General features: G+C 44.9%; 1 protein-coding gene across 2 annotated transcripts in view; it reads right to left on the bottom strand.

The window, feature by feature from the left end:
• The window catches only part of prickle1a (prickle homolog 1a), a 30,460-nt gene extending 12,652 nt beyond the window's left edge, over positions 1 to 17,808 (bottom strand). Inside the window, exon 1 of one of the 2 annotated variants that reach the window (XM_083764007.1) lies at positions 17,474 to 17,808. The gene's annotated coding sequence lies outside the window, so the exon portion shown is untranslated. Of the gene's footprint in view, positions 1 to 3,098; positions 3,305 to 17,473 lie in introns of those variants that run through there. The other variant, XM_083764008.1, reaches the window with a different exon arrangement.
• Between the last annotated feature and the right edge of the window lie 2,000 nt (positions 17,809 to 19,808).

Below are 19,808 nucleotides of genomic sequence, written 5' to 3' on the forward strand. Positions count from 1 at the left end.
GGTCTTCTTCCTCTTGGAAGATGTGGTCTGTTATCTACACATTCATGACACTTAAAAGCCCGCAAAGCCAGATAACCTGTCTTCAGATGAGCAAGAGGGGCGAGAAATTAGACACTGTTCTATTCACATCCATTGACTTGCAAATGGGAAACCGAAATAACCCAGCAAAAATGTGGCCTTGTTTTGAGGGCGGTTTCACATGGGAGAGATAGCTATAGATAACTATAGGCAGGTTCAGTCAGGAGGAGCCAAGAGACTGACTCCACCACTGACTTCTCCACTTCACAGTATATATCAGGCAGGCCACGTGCGCTACATTTGTTATAAAGATGTTCACTTTCACATGTCGGCCAAGTCTCCTCGATGATGTCACACACCCGCCAAACCTGACTCAGAGGAATGCCTGGCTCGATTTGGAGCCAAATCTACAAAGTGGAATACAGGATATAAACCACTGCTCAATCTCTCTCTGTCTCACTCACTCACTCTCACACATATATATTCACACACACACACACACACACACACACACACACACACACACACACACACACACACACACACACACACACACATCTGCTAGTATGCTAATTTCCCCCTCCACATGTGCACTGGGTCATTTCCTCAAAGTCAACTTCCTTAACCTCCTGGGTGCCACAACCATTCATATACAACTAACTTAACCACGGTATGAATATTGACTCACCACCGGCCACATTGTGACTCGTCACTTTTTTTTTTTTTCCTCTGGCTTTTTCAAAGTTCTGCTTCTGCAACAAGGGACCAATGTTTTACTTTAGCGTATTAACTGCCTCTGCCGCACGGCACAACCCCCCCCCCCCCCCCCCATCTCCGCCCTCCTCCACCCACACACTGGCCTAACCCCTGCGGTACTGAATGTTTAACAACCCCTCTCTCTTTTGTAAAGGTGCTTGTTAACATGGCTTTGGGAGCTCTCTGTAGCCTGCATATCTGACTGATCTGCCCACAGACAGCCAGAGGGACGGGGGAGGGGGGTGGATGGGGGAAGGGGTGGGGGGGGAGGGGGCACAGAGTTAAGAGGAATGGAGGAGCCGACTCAGCAGAGATGACGGGGGTTGATATCAGATGAAGACCACAATAATGAGATAACTGGCGTGGCAATGAAAATATATGGCTCTAGAAAAGAAAGGAAATTGTACGTCAAGTATCGATGGATCAAAGATCAACAAGGCATGTGGATCTGCTTTACAAAGAAAAACCTATACACGTTGTTGGCTGGAGCCACCCCTGTGTCTATACTAGCCTAGGCCCCCTCCTTTTATCAATCTACACTACATTTCTCTACCAAAAATAGATCAGCAGCTTTTTGCTGAATGTTCACCTATTTTTGGTCATGTGCTAAATAAATAATAAACATATAGTTCTGTAAGGCTAACTTACACTCAAATTATTTTCTGTTGTCCTGTATTTGAAAAAGAAGAGTGCATAACAAGCCCTATTTTATACTTGAAGAAGAATTGAAGCAAATTAAAAAAACCATTTCGTGTTGAAAATGTGATGTTTACTGATTTTGCCCTGTTTGTGAGGTCATTCAACACTGTACCAGGCCTCTTGCCTGGTACAGTGACATTTTTAAAGCGTATTTGACCAGACTTATAACCAGAGCCCTCTTACAAATCCAGACATTGGAGCCATGGATTAACAGCCCTTGAGACGCGAACAGGAAAAATAAGCAGCTCCTGGTCTGAATTACTGTCTCTATTCCACTAGGAAATGGTTGATGGACATGCACGCAGGCCAACACAGTGCTCTCTGTCAGTCCGGACCAGCCCAACATGTTTTACTTGGCTCACACTAGCCTGGCCCGTGTAGGATAGGCTCTACTTGAAGAGAAAACAAGATATTCTGTTCAAAGTCTGCACTTTTCAGAGCTCTGTCGAGTCTGTTTTTCACCCAAAAAAAGAAGATATTTCTCATCTTAAGAAATACACAGTAAATTCTAACTCGTAGTCAACTTATCAGCCTTTTGCAATACGGCATGTTTATACACCGTGCAAATAATTATTGTAGAGTGCATTCTAGATACGTCATCATGTGACAAAGCAGATTAGATCCGAGCGACACTTTGTGACTAAACTGCCTCATGTGAAATAACCACAGTAAATCAGTATTTATTACACCTTGAACTTCATTGATTTAATCCAGAAGTCTAGCGAAATGTGAAATCCTAAAACTAAAGTACCACGTCATTCATTCATGGTTCCTTTCCAGAACAAATGGTTTGACAGCATGACGACAACAATGCCAGTGCAATTTAATTGCTGACAACAGAAACATACAAGAGCTTATGCTTATGTGTTGAGGTGCTATATGGGAGGGTGTTTATCCAACACCAAATGGATTGGAGAGTGACATACAGAGAGCTACATAGAGAGAGAGAAAGAGAGAAAGAGAGAGAGAGACCACCTCCTTGCACTCACTGTCCTAACCTGCACCCCGACACATGTTGCCGGGCTGTCACATAGCTGACATCAAATAGTATAGTCTGTATCCCACTGCATTGAAAGCACACACACACACACACACACACACACACACACACACACACACACACACACACACACACACACACACACACAGCACATCTGTGGTCAGGCTGTAGAGGTGATCTTAAATCAGCTCTTTTGTAGTTAGTAGTGGCACCCTTCACTTCAGTCCATCTCAGAAAGGGCTACAAGAAAAAAGCTTTTGAAGAACTGGTTTTGAGCCAAGTCTGGTTCAGAAGCTGAACTGCAGTGCAGAGAGTTCCATCTAATGCTTTACTTTAATGATATGGCAGGCCGCATCGTGGGTCTTTACTTGAATCGCATAACTCCTGATGAATACCCTTACCCCTGTTAGAAACCTCTAGACTAGGGACATTCTACATTATCAAAGAATAATAACAAGTTAACCTGAAAAAAACTAATCTGCAGTATACATGCTCATTAATTTAGTATCAAAGGACAGTTCAGTCAATTAATTGACAACACATCTCAAGTGACATTCCACTGCCTGGAAACCAGACTACAGTACATTTCCCTTAACCAGCTCCCCTGTTCTCTCGGTGGTCTTACCTCCGTGCAGGGGGGGTCTCCTGAGGCGATCTGAAAACGGGGTCTTATCACCACCACCACGATAGCCAGTCCTAGATTGTGTTCCAGGCTCCTGGCTCCATGTCTCTCAGCCTGCCTTATCCTTTTCTCTCTAAGTCCAGAATGGCAGAACACGGGCTCCTCTAGCAGATCTCTGGGCACAACTGCCTCCCATATCAAAGCCCAGACTGTAACAACCCAAGGATGTGTGTGTGTGTGTGTGTGTGTGTGTGTGTGTGTGTGTGTGTGTGTGTGTGTGTGTGTGTGTGTGTGTGTGTGTGTGTGTGTGTGTGTGTCAGTCTGAGTGCGTGGGAGAGTGTCTGAGAGGGTGTGTGAGTGAGTGAGTGTGTGTGTGTGTGTGTGTGTGTGTGTGACTGTGTGTGGACTGTGTGGAGGAGCCCACAACCAGATGGCTGGTTATTCCACCCCTCTCTCTCTCTCTCACACCCTCCCACCCCAAACTCCCAGTCCAGCCCATTAACCTCAGCCCAGCCAGTCAGGGCAGGACAAGGCAGGGCAAGGCGTCTCCTCTCTTGAGATCCTCCCCTCGCACTTCAAACAGAGTCCCAAAATGAGAACCATCAGTAAGACTGGAGGATGCAGGAACTGCGCTTAAGTGATTTAAGGACCACATGAGCGATGCCACATCTTGCTTTTACCACATTGACCACCTCTGTATCCACAACAGCCTTCATATGACATTCCTCTCTATCCACTGCTCAACAATGTGACCATTGACCTTAAATATGATTATTGTTTGTTCCTATCATGCTATCAACAGTTTCAAACAAGCCCCCAGGTCTGTTCCAAAGACACCAGCTATCTGTGCAATCTACAGGCCGTTTTGCGTATGGAAATCAGACAAAATATCTATGCAAAGCAGTTCCTTCCACTAGGAAACTGTGTCGGCAGCTGCCTGACAGAATGACGGGTAAAAGCTTTGAACTCTGATCTGAGCTGATCTCAAGTGCCTCTCTCTGACACGGTGCATGTATAGCGTAGCGTCCCAACAACTTGCAAATAATAGCCTGAACATCTGTGCACATTTATTGGAAACATGGAACAACATACAATACATAATATTCGTTGACACACCAGATTAGCTCCACCACCAATACCTGGATCATGTCAAAACGCAGTCAAATCCTGAGTGCAAATTGATCTCCGAGCTAAATGAACACTCTCGATTTCACGGTGTAGTCATCCAGTGGTTAGTGGTCAGTGAGTTGACCTTTCCCTCTCCTTCAACTCCCAAGGAATGTCAGAAGGTGAGGCCCTTCCTGTTGCCTCAGAAAACAAAAACGCGACCAATTCGGGTCAAACTCTGGACAGTTGCAACTTTTTGCTTGTTTTGTGGTGGGCTTAGTTACAATGTCAAAGTGTTACTTTCTCCCTGTTAGTCCCCAAGGACTTGTTTATGGAGTGCGGTGACCAGACGTCCCGGCTTTGGCCGGAAATGTCTGTAAAACACTAAAATGTCCCAGTTTTCAACTGCCAAACTGTACTGATTTTCACCACAATTAAAATAACACTTAGTTTATTATGATATGTTCTGTGCAGGGGTCAAACTCTGGACAGTTGCACCTTTAGCTTGCTTTGTGGCAGGCTTAGTTACAATGTCACAGTGTTACTTTCTCCCTATCCCCAAGGGACCTGTTTATAGAGTCCCTGAGAATGTGTCTCGGCGAAAAGTCAAGCTTAACCTTTTCAGTTCTAAGTTTGGCTGTAGTATAGAGGGTTTATGCACATCGCGTCTGTTGAGGAAAGTACAACATTTTACTAGGAAACCGGGAATCTGTTAAATGGTTAGAAGAACCGCTTCCTTTATTAACACTTCAGCAGATGTTTAATTTGGTGGAAATGACCTCAGTAGCTTCTAGCCTTCTATGATCCATGTGCTTGTGCGTGCGCACGTGCGTGTGCTTTGGTACATGCGTGTGTTTGTGTAGAGTAGACTGTGGACAAAGACTTTGTAGCAAGTAGCAACCAAGGCCAGAGCAGGAAGGCCCCTTCACAACAGATCCCAGTACAAACCACAAGCCTTTTGTGCTGGTCCAAAAGACTCAGTGGCCCACTCCATTAGCAAGTCTTAAAGGGGTGGGACAACTGGGCATCCTGCCTGGGGGGGCATACAACAAATATAATGTGATGGTGAAAAATTTACTTACTATCAAAAGTTGGAAAGCCAACCTGGCAAAGCCAGCATGACTGTAACCAACCGTACTCATGATTCCTTGTTGTGTTCAGGACTGCTTAATGAGGACACATTTGTAGCTCCCAATTGAATTGGGAATGAATGGAGGGAAATTGAATTCACCCTCCATTCACAGTTAGTTGAGTGGATAAAAGTTGACTAGCAGGTTGTGTAAGTTCAAAGAGACGACATGCATTGTGACTTAAGAACGTTTGAATAACCAGCGGTCACACAGGAAACGTTCCATGTTCCAATGGAATCAACAACTTCCACTTCCATCTGCGAAACCCACAGACAGACAATCCACATCCTAAAACAGCCTTTGGCAAGGGCCTATTGTTTGCTAAACTTCAACTACATGAATGAAAACCTTCTTGCATCACTCAAGCATCCAACCATTTACTTAGTCTCGGCATAATTTTCTCTGCTACACCCAGAAAGAACACATGAATGTCCACACGGAGAGAACAAAGACTATGACATCCTGTAACTCTTCTTTTGACACTGTACCAGTCTATTGTTAGTAGTAGCGGGAGCCTCTCTGGTTTCACAGTTCAAGGTGCGCCTCAGCCTCAGATAGTTGAAAAATATAAAGTTGGACAATCCGTGCATCCCTGACCCTAGTGGCTTTAGAGAGCACCAGATGAACCGTAAATATCTGGCCCTTACAGAGCTTTATGGCCCATTCCCCCTGTCATAGCTCCAACGACCTGAACAGCACCTCACACCTGGTCTACACCTTCTCTCCGCTATAAAAACACACCCAGCAGCAGCACTAGCCGCTAGGTACTCTGTGGGCCAGCATGCCCTGACAATGACAGGACAGGGATGGTCCTCATCTAAGCAAACAAGCAGACGATCAAGCTGCATTCCTCTCTGGTCCAAACTCGTCCTTGAAAGCGTAAACGAAACCATGACCAAGCAAGCCATGATATCGCATGTGGTCAGGAAATACTCTACTGTGCAGATTACTGGGATGATAGCCAACAATAGCCTATAGAGCACATGCATAAAACAAAGTGAATTTAATGTTGTTTAAAGTCATTTAATGCAATCAAATAGGACCTTTCTGTTTGGATGTATGTGCTGTCAAGGCCAGAAAGTAGTTTCTGCCATGATGATGACGTCACACACACACCCTCTATACAAGCTCACAACACGTCGCATTGCAACATGTGAGCTTGTAGATGACATTTTGAAAAGATTTTTTTTTTTTTTAATCTAATTAAATAAATACAATTTTATTCACATCCCAAAAATAGAGGTGCAAAAACTTTCACATGGTTAATGAACCTTAATGCATTAGTCAAATCTAGGCCCTAAGACATGCTGTAAATAGTGGCAGCAAAGGGTGCTCAGGGAAGGTCAGGCTCTAAACAGCCCTGCAGTCTGTAGCAATTTACTGTCATTGAGGGCCATTGTTGAGAATAGCACACACTGGTGTGTGTGAGCTACCTTATCATAAAAAGGAGGCCTGTCTCAAGGCTTAAATGACCTGCCAGCGGGTATTAGCAGAACACAGGCCAAACAAAAGCCTCAGTTATAATGGCCAATAAAGGCCTATCACTCTACTGTAATAACAATCCCTTTTACACCTTGAAAGAAGGAGTAAAAGGTCAACTGGTGGAGCAGTCAGTGCATTGATATTGACTTAGTTAGATTGGAGCTGAGAGAGAGAGAAAAAAAAGAAACAGGTCAGACTGTGGGGCTTGTTAGCCTATAACCCTCACATAACCCCTTTTACTGTTTCACACTGACACACCGGAGACAGCTGAGGGCAGAGCACAGACCCATGCCCAGTTTCTGACAAAACACATTCAACGTGCTTTGTCAGAAACTATGAAAATTAAGGGAAAGTTATTTACACTTGGCACTAGACCTCTCCTCCAAGCCCTGAAAATTAATATGGACCGATTCAATTATTTTCATCATATTGAATGGTTAACCACGTAAACTCTATTATACTTCATTGGTCAGGAGATCGACCCCCAGGGGTCTGGTGCCCTCCTTTTTTCCCCACTACATCAAATCTCTGAAAATAGCCCATCTACCAGCTCAGAACGCGTCGCACCACAACACGTGTTATGTGAGCTTGTACATCATCATTCGTCATTGAATGTTTTCACTGAATGTCCACCAGAACAGGGACGCTATAGCGATCATACGGTTTACTGGATTTTGGCTCCATCATCAGAACTTTTCAAGCGAGACTGAAATCCATACTTGCTTCCTACACAATGGCAGCAATATAACAGAATATTTCCAAAACAAACCTTAAAACACACTATTATAGGGTCATTGGAAAGTATCTTGCCACGTCATCTTGCCACGGTCATTCAAAGTGCAAACAATGATCTAATTCTCTGGGCTTTAATATTGGATTACAACCTCTAATTGTGTTATGTTATACAAATAAATAGGACTTTGTTCAGAAGGTGATGTTAGCACGGGAATTCCCAATCGCGCAGAATTGAGATATGAAATTAATCTACTTTACTTACTGTTCTACTACTATTATGCTTATGCAATCTTCTCTATTTGACTCGATTTGAGTCCATTGTGTCCTCCTGCATGGATAATGTAACTTAAGACATGCACAGTATCCAAGCAGCAGTCCCGGCCCCTAACACATTGCATGAATCAGTCATACATGACGCATCTCAGTTAAACAATCACTGTGTGTCAGCATCCCACTGGATGTTATGTGTCTTCAGACAACACAAGAGCACTGCTTCCCCAAACATGGCTGAGATGATGTCGGATGGGGGACAGGTCATCGTATTTCACCCTCAATTTGACACCCTCTCACCCACTTGTAAAAGCAGGACCTCATTGGGGAACAATGGGAAGTGGAGCGACACAGCTCCTGGGGCTGTTACAGGGAGGAAGCCCCTTTATTTGAGGACACTATAACTCCCACAAAAGCCTTGTGGCAGTCTACACACAGACCTGACCCAAGATGAATGTGCTACCCCATTACACTACACACTCGCACTGAAGTGTTTGGACTGACAAACGTGTGGACTCCTTTCTCCAAACTTGGAAGGCTCAAGATGATAGACACATTCTAAAGTTACTATCTTTCAGTAATTAAAATTATATTTTAACTAGTCTGTATCTTAGAATTTGTTAATACAATATAACTATAGCATATAAAGTGCAGTCATTGGAGGTGGTTTCTCTCTACTCTTCCTTTGAGAAATTTAGACCCTGATGTTGGGCAGGACACCCACTGGTTTGTGACGTCAATAAAGTTATTTGAAACAGACTGTGCACCAGATTGAACACGAGATGCAGTTCGGACATTGTTGCTATTATAAAGGACATACAATGTTTGGATTGTAAATTGAATTGTAGTTGTATAAAAGTAAAACCCTACTAAACAACCTACCCATCATGCTGTAACGACGTGTTATGCATTTTGAACTTTTTTCTTATTATTTACTTTTTCACATTGCATCTTGCTATTTGCCATTTTTTTGGTTCCAGTTCCGATTTCCGAACCAACTTTTAAGGTTCTGAACCAATTCATTTTCAGTGGAAACACTCTCAACTGCTTTACTATTAGGCAGGGAAAAATAAATGAACCAGTTTAATCTCGGTGGAAAAGGGGCCTGAAATTGTACAAATGGAACCAAATGGACCCTTTGGACCCTTACAGGCCCATTTGGTTCCATTTCCAGACAAAATCTTAAGTGAGTCTGAAGTGAGTGGTGCAACAGCACCCCCTGTTGGTACCCTAAACATATGGACGGACATAGGGACACAGGGACATTGCTGTTCTTTGGAGTGGTTGCACCACTCAAAAAGGTGTGAGAACCACTGGATTGCATGTGCCTGTTGCGCTCCTGTTGAAACACCACATTGCCACAGCATCCAAGTTCACAGGGTGAAGCACCCTCAACACTATAACCTTTGACACCGTGCTGAACTTCAGCGTATGACCTCTGCTTGGCAAACCCTTTGCAACCCCACACATCTGCTCCTTCCCCTGAAAGTTTCCTTCGAGTTCAACAGTTTATCCCCCTCTCAGAACGATCTTCCTGTGCATTTCTAGCCCCGAGCTAAAAACGAGGCAGGAGTGGGACCGCCCCCCATTTTGCAACGGGCGCTACTCGGGCGTGAGTGCTCGGAGCAAGTCGTTGCAGAAGAAGAGGAGGATGCAGTAAAACAGAGAGAGAGAGAGGAAGAGAGAGATAGAGAGAGAGAGGGGGGGGGACTGGCAATTCCCACACATGGAAGCGTTTTCCTCAAGTTGAGGGGCTTCAAAAGGCAAACCGTGGAATCTGACAATACTCTGGAACAGTTATGGAGCTGCTCAGTCAGGATCCCACTAATGATTAACATTCCTGGAGAAGCACTTCGTTACAGTCTTCTTTAGAGCGCTCTAATTAAGCACATGCTCCAGCGCCGCCGCACAGAGAGAACTCTGGCGACCGTGGAAGTGGGGATGCTTCTTACCAGCCTTTCTTAATTAGACACAATTTAGCCTCGGTCATTAAGGTGACAATAAAACAAAACTGTAAAAGGAATTGAAACAGGCCCAGTAGTCCTGGCTGCTACCAAAGATACGGTGCCCACTGACCACACATCCCAGCTTGAATTGTTCCGGTTTCCCACCAGGGGGAAACGTCTCACTGAGACGTCTCACTGGACACTTAGTGCTGGCTGACTGAGCACAAGCAGAGATGGACACTTTGTTGCCCCGGACAGACAGACAGACAGACAGAGAGAGAGAGAGAATCTATACAGTGGTAAAGCAACAGCAGTGCTGGAACATATAGGTCAACCATTTGTGTGTGTGTGTGTGTGTGTGTGTGTGTGTGTGTGTGTGTGTGTGTGTGTGTGTGTGTGTGTGTGTGTGTGTGTGTGTGTGTGGCTGCTCGGGTCTGGTTGTCGGGGCCTGGTTAGATTCCACTGAAGCGCGTGGAGGCGTCAGTCAGGATACGAGACCCAGGCGTACACAGACCAGGCTTGCCTCATTAGTACCCTGGGATCTGTGTGTGTGTGTGTGTGTGTAGGCACACGTATGTGTGGAATGGAAAGCAGAACACCCCTCGTTGTCTTATCACCCCGCAGATTAAGGAAACAAATGTCCAGAACAAGGTTTATTCTCAGCAGCCAGCAGACCATGCAGACCTAGTCTAATGTGTCCACCTCAGTCAGCATCTCTGTTGGTGCTAATGACAGCTAAATGATTTCATCTGACTTCCTGAGCTGGCATGGAATGGGAGAGAGCATGTGACAAAAGATGGGATACAAGCTGTGTGTGTGTGTGTGTGTGTGTGTGTGTGTGTGTGTGTGTGTGTGTGTGTGCGTGCACGCTCGCGTGTGTACGTGCGTGCGTGCGTGTATAAGAACACACCCGTGTGCTTAAGAGTTTTAATCCTTTCCTTTGCTCCTTTTAAATGGAAAATAGTTGCATTTCCTTCCATCTGGTACGGCTGTCCTTTTTCATTCCCCACATCATGAAACATCTGCAGATCTCCCTGATTGGCCGAGGTTGTGTTTGCCTGCGGACGGGTGTACAGACAAACACAAACACCGATCCACACATGCACACAGACACATACATACAGTGTATACACACACACACACACACACATCTGGTGGGCCTGCCTCTCTTGTTTTCCTTTAGAACACAGTTCCTAACAGGAAGAGGAGCGTGAGCACAGCAAACAAAAAGTGTGCCCCCCTTGTGTCTTCCGTAGCCGGACTGTCGTTCTGACCAAACGGACCTCTTTGTCAGCGGGGGGTGCCATCATCGCGGGGCCTGGTGGCCATGCTGGCTGCTCCACTAGAGCTTGTCCTTAGTTAACCTCTGTCAATATTGACCCACCTGCACCATACCTTCATTCACTCTCATGTACAGTCACTTCCAATCAATGACGCAGCATATATCCTGTGCATGGGGAGGCGCACCAGATGGAAAAACATTGGGAGCGTAGGGGAAATCTAAACACAAGTCTGCCGGGCCCGGTATCTCGTGCTGTTATCTCCCATCCCCAGGCCCAGGCCCAAGCAGGGAAGGTAAGCAGCATGGACAGATGGTCTGTTTCATTGATGACAAAACATGCAATACTTTGACTGAAGTTAACCATGTGATTCTAACTAATTTAGGCAAAAAAAGCTGACTTAACTTTTCCAGTGATTGGAAGGCTGGAACTAGGCATGGAGAGCCGAGGAAACCTGATGTGACAGCTAGCAGAAGCACGTGAATTCCAGATTTAATCACAGAGGGAGGTGCAGATAGGGAGAGAGAGAATGCAGATCCCACACTACTACACTACAGCATATTCTGAAATCCAGTTCACCTCAGTTTACCCATACCGAGTCTCTCCTCTCTCTTTGTTGTATAGGGCTTAATTTGTTACGTTACTTTTAGATTCCTTATTATAATGGTGTAGGTACAGAGTAGCAGCCTACACTTTCAAATGGGATTATGAGAAAACTTGAACTGTGATTGGATAAAAGAAGATATATACTGTATGTTACAAGTTCTAGCAGCAGACATTCAACAGCAGCAGGCCCTCGCCCCTGTGACCTCTCTGAGAGAATCAGGAAATACCTTGTTGTCAATACAAAACCCTGTGTCCAGCAGCAGAGGCCATTTTTAAATCCCTCTGACCCTTTTTTCACATTTTGGCTGACTCCACCCCTCTCTGACAATGCCACCGTGGCTCGGGGAACAAGAACCACAGGAAGGGTTTGGGTGCGGGTGGAGGTGGGGGTGGGTTTGGGGTGGAGGAGGGGTGTTTTGCATACTTCCAGCCGGGGGTCCGGAAAGCTCTAACCGAATCCCCTGTTGTGCGCCGGGGAAATGAGCTGCACTCTTTAATGACTATCTGGGGGTAATGTGTTTTCTTTTGCATGTCGCTCCGGTGGATGCTATGATTGCTTTTAGGTGGATCCCTGTGTAGCAGGGGGAGGCGCGGTGAAAAACAAACCTGCTCGTCGTCGACACACCTGTCCGTGTCAGGCTGGGTCAGAAAAACTTTCCAGAACTCTCCATCACCATGGTTTGACCACATTAACCCTAGTGTCAGTCCCTATGTTGGTGTTTCAACATTTTTCAGATGGAACCCCTCCAAAAAGTAGAAAACAAAATGGAAATAGGCAAATAGCAGATCTACAAGCTCACAAAGTGTTGCAGTGCGACGCGTTATGAGCTTGTAAATCGGCTACGTTCGCTAGTAAGCAGTTAACACATGGCATGTTGATATCTGTTATACCCCTTTATCAAAGGCAAGCATGTTGATAATGACCAGTTTCACAGCTCTGCACCGTGGTTGTTATTATACAGTATTCCTTGAGAGAGCTGATTCTCATTGGAGTGATAATGAAACATGTGCGCTGCATGAATATGACTTTTATCATCGTGGAGGTCTGATGGCAGTAATGTGTGGTTAGTAGAGATCTGCTGGGGAATTCAAACTCTGGGCTCTTGTGCCAAGTCTTGTTTTTTCCTCCTCTAACATCATCCTGCAACTCCTAATAAACAGAGTTGTGCCTGGAAGCGCTAAATCACTAACTACCTTTAATCACTTTAGAATAATGCTTAGCATGTGGATTCAATGTGCACATCGCTCGAGGCAGAGCCCCACTGACTTGCAGGCATTGCAGTTTAAAAGTTACAGAGGAAGATGGTGTGGGGGGGTTATTCCTTTACTGCACACACAGCAGACATAAAGTTATGATCTCTCCACCACATAAGGCTACAGTACGTCAGTGGTGGTGTGGCCACGCTTCTCCCACCCTTGACAAACCGCAAACGTATAGCAGTCACCTAAAAATGACCGAGGCAGGCCACCGTCCATTTACACAGGCCGAGAATGACCACGGACGCGAGGACCACCGGCGTTTAAACAAGCCACATTTCATACGACCGCCTGCCAACCTACCACAAACAGTTTACAGTCAAATGGGTTCTGCGCTCTGGAGTTTGTCTATGGCAGGCCTTACTCCATGCCACATCTTCCCGTCCAGAGCCATGAAAGACTGGTTTATCCTGACAGCTCCTCACAACACAGGGCCCTGTCCCGTGCTGCTTTTAGCCCCACTGCGGCTAGCTGGACCACGTCTGGGGATAAAAGGCTGCCAGAGTGTTTGGCTTGCAGGCGATTTACGCGGACGCGAGGGTGATTCATTCTGGGCCCTGCACAAACACGGCCTCTGTGGACATTTCACCGGGACGGTATGCAGGAAACATATACACACACTGGCACTATAGGACTTATATTGTACTCATTTACACTCTGGTAAACACACACACGCTCACACGCACGCACGCGCGTGCGCATGCGCGCACACACACACACACACACACACACACACACACACACACACACACACACACACACACACACACACACACACACACACACACACACACGCACAGTCTGAGACTGCATGGCTTTGTGTCTGTGATTTGTCTCCAGATCCAGGTCATACTGTGTAGTGCAGTGGTTCTCAACCTGTGGGTCCTCACATGATGTTGGGGGGGCGTTCCCCAGATAACAGTGAAGTGACCATTTACTGCATCAACAAACTATATACCGGTATATAAAAACATCAGCCAAATTGTCAAATGATATACAAATTGTGAAAATAGTGATCACAACGCCTTTCAACACGAGTCGTGAGATTGTAGATCTGCAATTTTTTGGGGGGGTGGGGTGGGGCGTGGGGTTTATGCCTTTATTGATAGGTACACAGTAGTCTGACAGGAAATGGGGAGAGATGGAGGGGTGGGGTGGGGGGGGGGGAACACGCAGCAAAGGTCTTCAGGATCGAGACTTGAACCCGCTGTGCCCAGACCATAGAGTTATAAAGGATAGAGGGAGGACTGCTCCGCCCCCAGCTATTCATTACGATGGAAGTTGCATTTTTTTGATTTGGGCACCAAAATTTGGTGCCCAAAATGCGGAAGTGCTCAATGTTAAACCCGCACTGCACAGGGTTTCCTCAGGCCCCCAGAAGGTGCTGGCCAACGTTGAAGCTGCCACTATACCTACTGGCCAAAAGTGGAACTGCAGCACGTTCATGGAGGTGGATGCACGTTCAGTGACATCATGTGGCTAATATTATGAGGGGGTTGTCACTGTCTGGAGCTGAGCAGTACATTATGAGGTGCTCATAAGAATAAGCAGACCCATCTGCCACTCCAAATCCTACTGAGATCTGAACAATGCGCTTTGGTACTAAACTAAACTAAACCATCAACATTCTTCTTATTTATTGAACTGGCACCGGTTAAAGCCTTACGGGTCTGCTTTTACACTCTTTTAGATCTTTATGTAGGCCCTACCAATGGCCAATGCCAAAGGGAAATGTATAATGTGTGCACATTATACATTTCCTGTGCTGTCCAAGGGAATGGTTTTGTTTCCTTCTTGGACTCATGAAACTGTAACAAAATATAGGCCTATAATATGAAATGCTTTAGATTCAATTCATTGTGACTTTTGATTTGCTTTAATGCCTTTGGACACAAGACAGAAGGCACAAACACTGTGTGACATTTGGCGCTCCTCCAGAAGACTTCTTTGGGCCAGTTGTAAATCATTTTGTCTATAAATAACTTAATATTCACAACAGGGGATTTACCCTCTCTCACAGCAGAGCATTAAATGTAAGCCTAGCTCGAGATCCCCCCCCCCGCCACACACACACACACACACACACACACACACACACACACACACACACACACACACACACACACACACACACACACACACACACACACACACACACACACACACCTGCCTGCCTTCTAGATCATCTAATAAACATTTAAATAAGCACATATGTTGAATATGTTTTTGGAAGAAATGTTACATAGGCCTACAATAACACGTTCAATGAAAGCCATATTTTCAAATAATTACTTCATTCAACCTACTCATGTTGATACAGCAGCCCTTTTGAAAGGAAAAGTGCTTACGCTGTGCTATTACTGTCCTTGGCCAAGCCTATCACAGGGAATCTTTGGAGTGTAGCTTACATTGTTTTTGGATGAACATTTAGTACAAGTCAAGTCATTGTTACAGCCAAATGCCACCATTGAATCCTCAGCTGTAGCAGTTCTCCACTCCAACCACTAGGGGACACCAACTCCTTGATTTCTGCACCCTCCCCTTCCTCCCAAGTTCCTAACCACTATTTCCCTAAACACACACGCACGCAGAAGCCGAGTTCAACACATTTCTCCTGGCATGGAAATATACAACTTGATTAAAAAAAGGAGTATCAGAAATTCTATAGGCTTGTAGCTAGCCAACGGTGCCAACCTGTGCTAAACCGTCGTTAACTCCTCACCCCAGGTTTGTAAATGTCCTCACTATGTGTTTGGGGCGGGCAATTAGCTAGTCGTGCAATTTAGGAAATCTTGTTAGAATTTCAATTCCCGAACTGCCTTTATTTGGATTAATTAGGCAAAAATGTCTTTGACTTCCACACGGTGGCACATTCACTCAGCTGGCAATCATTAGATAAATTAAGCCCTCATTAGGACGATAGTAAACCCCTGATAAAAACCTCCTAATAACTTACGAGGAACCCCGTCCCGTCAGTGTGTGTGCGCAAAGTATTCAATTTCATTCCTTTTGTGTACACACTCAGAGTCTAGAGAGTTACAGACGTAAGGGCCCATTTGGTTAAATCTGTCAGAGTTGCTGGAAGCCCCTCCTCAATCAATGAGCCCTGAGGTTCCATGGCCTGGACCCCACTGAGAGCCCCTACCCCTCCCTGCCGTGCTGACTGATAGAGTCAGGGCTGAACTGGGATCAGCCCCCCAGCTGTGGCTACAGTGACAGATTTCAAGCCAGGCTGACTTTGTGCCATATTGCTCTCTGCAGTGCTGCTAATGCCAAGTGTCTACTCTGATACACGTTAAAGCACCAATGTAGCCTACAGTTTGCTTTGCTGTCCTGTTTCTGGGAGGGAATATTGTCGTGTAGCCTACTACAACAGTCAGTGTAGGCCTACTGTACGTGTACAGTATTTATTACGTCAAAAAGTGCAAAGCGCCGCTGCGTCATAAATTAACACACAGCAGTCATGATTAGGATTATATTTTCAATTGTTATCCCTACTTTTGTTTCTACTCTAAGAGAATGGAAGGCTAATATGTAACTGAGGTAGATATGCTTTTTGTTTTTTGTTTCTCTTCCAAGAAAATGGGGGATCAGAAAGTGGATGAGGAAATTGTTATCAAATATTTTGTATTTTATTTTATTTCATTGTCCTTTATGTCATTTTATGTTCAGTGTGGAAGATTAGCTGCTGATAATGCAGTAATGCACCAGCTAATGGGGACCCTAATAAAACTCTAACAGAACTCCACACACAGCAGTCCACCCCGCACAGCTTCATATCCAGTACCACGGATAAACCATGGGGAAAGTGTGAAACTCAGCATGGATGAACTGACTTCTCACACATTCTTGCTGTCTCACTCAACGTGACTCGTGTCTCTCGCCCCCAGATAGAGTGAGAGCAGACGGGAATGGGGTGGTGTGTGCCAGTGTGCGGACACGGACAGACAGTCAGAGCGCCGACCAGTTGTCACCAAAGTGACAGGCGACAGCTGAGTCCATACATCTGGGAGCCCCAGGGGGCTGCACACGTCCCACCACGTCTCAGTCAGTTGCTTCAAACACTTTGAAATCTTTTTTTTTTTCTTTTTCTTTTTGCTGTTTCAGCAACGAAAGTAAAAGTTCCGGCTGTCTTTTGGACATGTATGCGTATAATGCCTTGCGTAAAAGCGCAGTGTGAGCGCTGGATAGCGGGTTACCGAGTTGATTGTGCAGCGCCTAAACGCCAACGCCACTTTCATTGCCTACTCCGTCGTAACTTCAGTTCTACCGACAGATCTCCAACCCAACTTTATAGATTTGTTCTGGTCGAGAAGCGACACACTCCGCTACAAGTACAGAATATTAATATACATAATTAAACGACAGAGGATGATCAGGCTGTCGAAACGAACTCCCAACAGCTCCGCCATAGAAGTCCAACATAAAATCATGGGAGCACTTTACTTGGAACTTAATTGGAAGCTATCCCAACTCACCTAATGCCGTAAAATAAAGCTGTCAAAAGATCACTTGAAAACCACAATGTCATAACAAAACAATAAAACTGACGAAGTTAAACTCACCCTAAAGTAGGCTATTCAGGCGTAGTGCCGCACGGGATATCCAGACCAGAACCAATATTCCTGAACTGAGGGGAACAGTTGACGCTGCGTCTCATTGGCATACGAGAGGAAAAGTCCACAGAACAGAATGTGCGCACCGCTGCGCTGTGCCTGGTTATAATAATACAGACAGCTTGCCTTTAAAAGCGTTGGTTTTGGCCGCATTTGGAGATGGACGACCCCGAACCTTAGAGTACTCTAAGCCCCGAACACACTAGTTTTTGAGTTCACCTATACTACAACTAATGTCACAGCAGCAGCATCTCAGAATAATTCTGCGGCGTCCTGTGCGCAATAGGCTCCACAAGCCTCGCCACAGTGAAATGACATTAGTGCAGCTCCATGCCTATTGGCTTAAACAACCAACCCCCACCAATCCCGCAGAGACAGTCGAGTCTCCAAAACATTGGAGAAATTCTGTCTTAACTCTTGTTTTCAGAGGGAATTTTTTTTAAGTACAAGGGGGTAATGTCACCACTTATGTCAGTGAATAATAAGCCTAAACACGAATCAACAGAAATCTCCCCACATAACCCCAGCAAGAAGAGGGTGCATTTTAACCACTTTCAACCTGGCATATCCCTATTTTGGGCATGTCAAAACGAAAAAGTTTCCACTATTATTCATTTTTTCTTTCTTTCTTAATATAGCAGATCCACGAGCGCATATGGTACCGCATATTTTGATGCACATAGCTTGATTTCCCCTGTCCCTCCTTTATCCCCCAGCTGCAATTTGTCACTAGCTATAGAAACATGATCAGTGTTTTCACAGCCTTATTTGTCCCCCTTACAACCAAGGTGAAATTGTGACAATATGCTTTATGTTCCCTCATACAGGCACTGTAACAGTACTCCTATTTACAGTGGGCCATGAAACTATACACGCACACTGAAAGGAGGCTATTGCTCAGCTATCTATTGGTGAAGACAAATATATTGTTTTAGAAAGAATGGCAACAACACACAAATCAGTATCTTAACATCATACAGTATAATACAAAAGGTAAAGGAAGTCAAACTGATCTGTATTTCTCTTTAGAAGTCAGCCTTTGAAGCTGCTTGGGAACTTATTTGAATGAATAAAGCATTATTTATTTTAAGAGAGAGTGTGTTAATACAATAACTAGTACATGATTTGCAGTGTTTGGAGGTGGTCTCCCTACTCTTCCATCGAGAAATAATATCCTGGTGTAGGCCAAGTAGTACTAAGCTCAGTTATCGTTTCTGTCGGGCAGAAACCATTTAACTCCATGATATCCTTTTTTTAGGCTTAGACTACATGATTATACTACATTGTCATACTAAATAAATTGTAAAGTATCAAAAGTAGCAGATCTGCAAGCTTAAAATGCAGTGCGAATGGACACATTTTAAGCTTAAGATCTGCTATTTTGCTGTTTTGAATTTGAATCCTGAAAATGAACCGTTTTGGATTTTTCACCCGACAGTGACGATATGCAATATCTCCCCTGGCCAGGTGCGCTGGGATTCTCTCGAAAGAGCGGAAGAAATTTGATCTCCCACGCATAAGACCGACGGTTTGAATCCCAGGTAGGGAAACTTTGTTTGGAAATACCGTGCATTAGTAACTACAGTAATGTGATATTTGTTCTGGCCCTTCTAGTGACAACTAGAATTCATTACAATTTGTTTTGGGGTGCATATTAACCTCTGAAATGGGCATCAAAGCTGGGTTCTATCTTGTAAACAAGATAATCTTTCAGCCGTAGAGCTCTTGACCCAGTGACACTCTTTCATGACATCATGACTTAAAGTGTGGATCTGATGCTATGCCCCAAAACAACTCAATCTACCTTGAAACCTTTAGTTTTGAAGTTAAAATCACTAAAGGGTCTTTGAAATTCCATAGCCTTTTCTCAAATGCGACATCATGGAATCAAAAAAGCATGCGACGTGAATATGACAAATGTGTCAGTTTAATAGCATGACCTCTGATCCATATCCTTCGCCCCACGATGGAGCAGACACTACATATCTAGGCTGACCCGGGTTACGACCCAGTGACCATCGCATAGATCTGTCAATGTGAATGCATCTTAAGTGGAACCAGGCTTAACGGGCGAGGGCCTGTCAATCAGTGTCTGCGTAGTCATATAGAGTTCAGCGGGGGACCGCGCTCCTCTTGCACATTTCATATGGACCAGATGGACGTGAGCCTTTCCTTGGCATCGCACTTCAATCAAACTTGCTCACTTGCTGTTTCTATCAGTCGTCGGCTAAGTAGTGTTAGTAGTAGTGCAAATATCGTACCGTTTTTATTTTGGGAATGTCAT

Source organism: Protomyctophum parallelum, assembly GCF_964188405.1.
Source record: "Protomyctophum parallelum genome assembly, chromosome: 4".
Classification (NCBI taxonomy): domain Eukaryota; kingdom Metazoa; phylum Chordata; class Actinopteri; order Myctophiformes; family Myctophidae; genus Protomyctophum; species Protomyctophum parallelum.